We start from the raw sequence: 5,972 nt of genomic DNA, 5'->3' as shown, positions 1-5,972 counted from the left end.
GGGAGGTAGAGTGAAGCAGCCATTCTGCAATGTGTAAGTCCAATAAAAATATTTCAACACTGCATATTTCTTTGATAAATCAGTCATTTGTGAAAACTGACGGACAAAAATTTAAAGCAGCCTCAGTGATGGATGTGTTGGGAGATGTTGCGCCGGAAGCTGTATTCTAATAGGTCAGCTATTAAGGCTTGTTGCCAGCCCTATCACTGACGTGTTAATGATAAGTGTGTCACCAGAGACTGGACATGCAGCGACAGCATGCAGGGCACTTAAACATTTTGTCCAAGGCCGGAGCAATGGAATTTCAGAAGTTATTGATTTAGACTCTGGCTGGGCAGGTGCTCCCACTCCATACAAAAGATAAGACAGTATCAGTTTTAGCCATCGCTATGGGAGACATAAGGAAGAAGTTTAGCTTGAAAGGATAAGTTACTATAGCAATGGAAGTCACCTCAAACACACCTTTAGAGCCCTTGTTGGGCTGTTAGTCAAAAACTACTGCCTCTCTGTGGTGCTGTTGTTAATGTGTTCATAAAGATAACATAATGGGCAATATCCTTAGAGGGAACTTGTTTCCATGGCTGCCAGAGAATAGGAATAGGCAGTGTTACTCAGTTTTTAAACGTTATTTACAGGTTTGGGTGACTGTTGTGATGATTCTGCAGTTTATAGCAGCAAGTGTTGCCTGGTATTCATGGAGCTGTCATTAGTTAAATAAGGAGTTTCAAAGTGTAAACAACACCATGTGGAGCTTCAGTTTAGAGTGAAGACTGTATAATTTGGGGATGGACTAATGATCTCCGTCTTCCTTCTTATATCGCTGTCTCTTATGGTGTGTGTATCTATCTCTTTCTTTAAAGGGACAGGTCGCCAAAACAAAAACATTGCAAACACCTTTACTGTAGTAATCCATTTTCTGTAGTTTATGTGGAGGTGTTTTCATTGGTTACCACGGCCATCATGGGTGATATTCTTAAGAGAGACAAGGATTTTATAAATCAGCTTAAGGCTGAATCTCACTTCACACTGCATCTCAAACGTGACAAGGAAATACATTTTAGATCATCTGTGATGAACATTCGTGGATGAAGTTGTACACTCAGGCCGATGCCCCATCTCTTTGAGAAGTATCCATGCTTTTACCCAAAATAAGATATAATGAATTTCCAACACTGAAACTTTTAAATTATGTAAAAGCAAGCCTAAGAATTGTGAGTTCACAGCAATGTTAGCAGTTCTGTGAGTGCTTTGAGCTAAATGATAACATTAGTATGCTAACATGCACACAATGACATTGCTAACATGCTGATCCTAAGCAGGTATTCAACATTTTACCATCTTAGTTTAGCGAATAGAATGGTTTAAAGTGTTAGCATGCTAGCGTTTGCTAACGTAGCACTATATTTTGCATTCACGCAATATCAGCAGAATGGAAAGAACAAGAAAAGCATCCCCCTTTTGATGACGATAGTGTTCATACATTATTCCAAGGAGGTTATTCCTAGTGCTAACCTTGTAGTCTCACCAGATAAACTTTCTAAATGAACTATTTTTTACTTTTAGCAGTAAAACCAGACATGGTCACCATGGATTTTGGTACCCAGTTTCATGGCTTCCCTCACATAGTTGACATTATATTTAACTAAAAGCCTAAAATATCAGCTTGCAGGTGGCACTACAGTTGTTACCAATATTGCATAATTGGTTTTTATCAATTGATACATGAAGCTTTCTTAAGGTAGTTGCTAGTTTATGTCACTAACATAAATAGTGGTTGTGATTGCTAAACAGATCTATGCTGGATCCTCACATCTGCCCTTGCACCTGCAGAATTACTGTTACTAATTTACATTATTATTATCATTTCACCGCTAAATTAAATGGATTTACTATTCTATTAGGATTTTTAGCCAAGTTACAGTTTGATACTGTAGTTAAGGCTCAAAATCACAAACATGGATTACCACCAAAATCTTTGCATAAGTAAATGGAAAATCTAACTCTCTATTTTAATTCTGCCACTTCATGTGTTTGAGTATTTATATAAGTATGAGTTTCGAGATTCTACTGAAATACTTTTTCACTGATTTAAGTTATACAGTAAAACTACTGTCACCTACATTAGGTAAGAATTATTCAAGTGGTTTTAAATTACGTGGTGAATAGTATTAATTTCCATTTGATTGTTTAATGGGTTGATAACACGTCGATTGATGTGACCTTGAACTGTCACTCTGTACTGTAGCTCATGGTTGATCAGCATTACAATATGCAGACAGAATCTCTCAATTAATTTAGTTCATACTCTTCCAGTTGAATTAAACTCTCACTGAACCCTAATATTTGCTTAACACGAGGGGATGATAAAACTTTGACCAGCAGACATTCTTGTTAAGAAAAAATAAAAACTAATATTTGATTTGTACATGTTTCAAAGTCCTGCAGTTACAAACCAACTGGGTTCATGTGTTCATGGCATATGCACAAATGTCACAAAAACACACACACAATCATGCATGCACTATTCATTTTCCAAAACCATGGCGAGCAATTTTAGTCACTGTAATTTTTAATTAAAGAGCTTGATGATACTGTTTCTAACCATGTCATTTAATTTCACTTCTTTTCAAATGTCTGCCGTATCGTGCAAATAAATCCAGCACCCCACTGACATTCCACTGAAGTTTGTACACTTTTAACAATAAGCTCTGAAACCCACTACTGAGTGCCTTTTCGTTTGACTTGAGCATGTGTAAGCTTAAACAGAAACCCACATGGCTGCATGAAGCCTGATACTTGAACTTGAAGCATTGGTAGTCCGTGGTTTTGTACCTCCGCTACATGCATACCTCAGTAAGGCTTTTGAGGTCCTGCAGTGACATTTTTGGAAGCCATATTTAAGGAAGCAACACACTGGGTCCAGAAACAACAATAGCTTAGTGTGTTTTTTGTGATTTGGTTATTATATGGGGATACCCACTGACCACATGCCTCACCTTAGCTCTAAAGATCTACAGAGATACAATGGTAACATAGGGAGCTGCATACTGCCTTTCTCAATTGTTACATGCTGTGTGCCCATGCAACCTTAGCTGGACTTTAGCTACATCAGTGTGTAGCAACCTGGTGAACAATAACCCCTGCCGATGTCATTAAAGGAAATAAAAATTATATCATAAATTTAATGAGCAGCTACTGTTGTAAAGTTATAACTTCACTTTCCCTTTAGTTCCAAAAGCAAAGGGGCCTCACACAATTTGAATGGCTTTAGTGTCAGAGTAACCAGCCAGTGTTTTTTTGGCATAGATGATTCGGTTATGTTTAATTATTAACTTCATAAGTGTAGCCTTCGGGTCCCAACTGGTTTACAAACGACACAAAGAGGTGGTCTGTTATCATAAAAATAAATACATGTAGTGGACAAAGTAATAGAAACAGCTGTCAGTATAATGCAATGCAATTTAAGACCACCACAGACTGCCTCAAAGTTGAATCAATGCCTCTCTTAAACATTTTCAACAAAAATGACCATTATAACCTTCATGATGTTAGGGCTTATTAGACTGCATTAGTTTTATCTATGTGTTCCTTATTAACTGACAGCTGAGTGTAGATTCTATAGACGAAGAATAGTAATAGTAATAGCCAGTATGATGGCTGTGAGAGGCTTCAATGTAAACTACAGGGGCTCAGTAGAGGGATTTACAACACAAAGCCCCCCCCCCCCTTGTATCTTCCCTGGTGATGTTCTCCAAGAGCTTCGACGCAGCCACCTTAACCCCTGCTTGTTGCGGGGTCTCTCTGCCTTCAGTCTGGTCTTCACCTGGTGTAATGCTGCTCAGTTGGACTAAGATCAGATGACTGACTCACCCAGTCAAGGATATTCCACCTCTTCACCCTGAAAAGCTGAAAGTCCTGTATGTTTGGGATTGTTGTCCTGCTAAATGATGAAATGTCATCCAATGAGTTTTGATGCATTTGGCTGAATCTGAGCAGAGAATGCTCCTGTATACCTCTGCATTCATCCTGTTGTTTCCATCAGCAGTGAAACCATCAATGAAGTCCAGTGCGCCAGCTCCATTGGCGGCCATACACGCCCGAGCCATAACACAACCACCGCCATTTTTGACAGATGAGGTGGTGGCTTTGGGTCATGAGCTGTTCCTATTTTCTTCACAGTTTCTTTTTTCCATAATTTTATAGATAGAGGTTGATTTTTGTTTCATCAGTCCATAGACGTTTGTTCCAGAACTCTACCAGTTTCGTTTGTGTGTCTTTGTGAACTTCAACCTGGCCTTTCTGTTTTTGAGGTTTACCAGGGGTTTGCGTCTTGTGCTGAATCCTCTGCGGTTATGGTCATGATGTCTTCTCTTAATAGTGGACAAGGAAACATATATGCCTACATCCTGGAAAGCATTTTTGACTGGCTGTGCAGTCATGAAGGGTTTTTCCTTCACCATGCAATTAATTTTCCAGTCATTCAGAAAATCTTCTACCAGGTCGTTTGCCATTTTCTGTTTTTTTTTTTAAACTTTTGAACAGTTGCAATTTTGGCACTACGTGTTAAAAGGGCAATATCTCCCACAGAGTTCTTTCTATATTGATGTAAACCTACTTCAATTAAAGCTGGGACTTGGCACTTCAACGTAGTATCCATGATTTTATTTCAAATCTAACTTTCCTGGTACTTGTGCTTAGCAGCTTATTCTGTTTGGGAAGACAGACAGAATAAAACAAACTAATGTAATGACTTGTAATGTCCAAAATATGATGAAATAGCCCACAGTGGTAGAGAATGCACAGAGAATGTTACATTTTCCACATTTTAAAGCTGCATTAGTTGAGTTTTGAGCCCAAGGGAGCAGAATGACAAACAAAATCTTTTAATAAAACTAAAGTTGGACAGAGCTGGAGAAATTGTTGTTCTCAATGGGATTAGTATCACAAGTAACGTTTTTACATTGCATTTTTTTTAACCTTTTTACATTACACTCATGAATATCATGAAGTCAGTACTGGAATAATGAATGTAGATAATAATGCTTATTTGAGCATTAAAGTAAGTGGGCCATAGTTGGTGCAAGTTTGAATATGTGTGACATGCTTAGAACACATAACCTGTGTGTTACACACATACACTGCTTCTAATTTTGTTATAGTGCAGTGGGTTGGCAACAAATGTGAACAATTGACGATACAAAGAACAAATGAAAAATGTGTACATTGTATTGTATCATTGCATTTCTAAATATATTATTATATATATATATATATATTATTACATATTCTAAATGAGTGCTTGGGATCTTTTATGCCTATTTCATACTAAATGAAGATCTGATTGTGTTCAGCCACAGTCCCTGTGTGTCCTCAGTTGTTGGTTGGCTTCTGTGGACGTTCACCTGTCAGCAGCCAGTAATTACATACTAGCCCGTCTACTGCTGCAAACCCAGCTGTACTACCGTTAATAATCAGATTAACTCGGCCTTCCAACCAACTGGTGGCAATGTGGCTGTTAATGTCTTGTGCATAGGAATACACTGTCACTACTCCTCTGTTCTTACCTGTGCCTTCACATGAAACCATAGCAGAAATGTAACCAGCCCATTTATCTTTTAGACATGTCTGCTGAGATTCACTATGACCATTCTCTGACAGTCCAGTTATTCTAGGTTATATTCAGCATTTAGTGTGTGTGAAACAGGCAATATGAACTTCAAGTAGAGGAATCAAATTCAAAGAGTGTATTGTACTGTATATCAGATCAGTATTTATTGGACTTTAAGGCTGTTTTGTTGTGTATATTTGTATGGTAAACTCTAGCTCTACCTGCGACCTTTCCCTGCAGACCCATCTACCCATGCAGGCCTTTTCACTTATTTTGTCTCATTAGACTCCTTCTCAGGACTGTGCGGGTGTGTTTGATTTGATTTGGTCCATTGCATCCAATGGGTGAAGGTACACATTTATTA

The sequence above is a fragment of the Xiphias gladius genome, chromosome 6, assembly GCF_016859285.1.
Source record: "Xiphias gladius isolate SHS-SW01 ecotype Sanya breed wild chromosome 6, ASM1685928v1, whole genome shotgun sequence".
NCBI classification, from domain to species: domain Eukaryota; kingdom Metazoa; phylum Chordata; class Actinopteri; order Istiophoriformes; family Xiphiidae; genus Xiphias; species Xiphias gladius.
Note: the sequence above shows the minus strand (reverse complement) of the source record.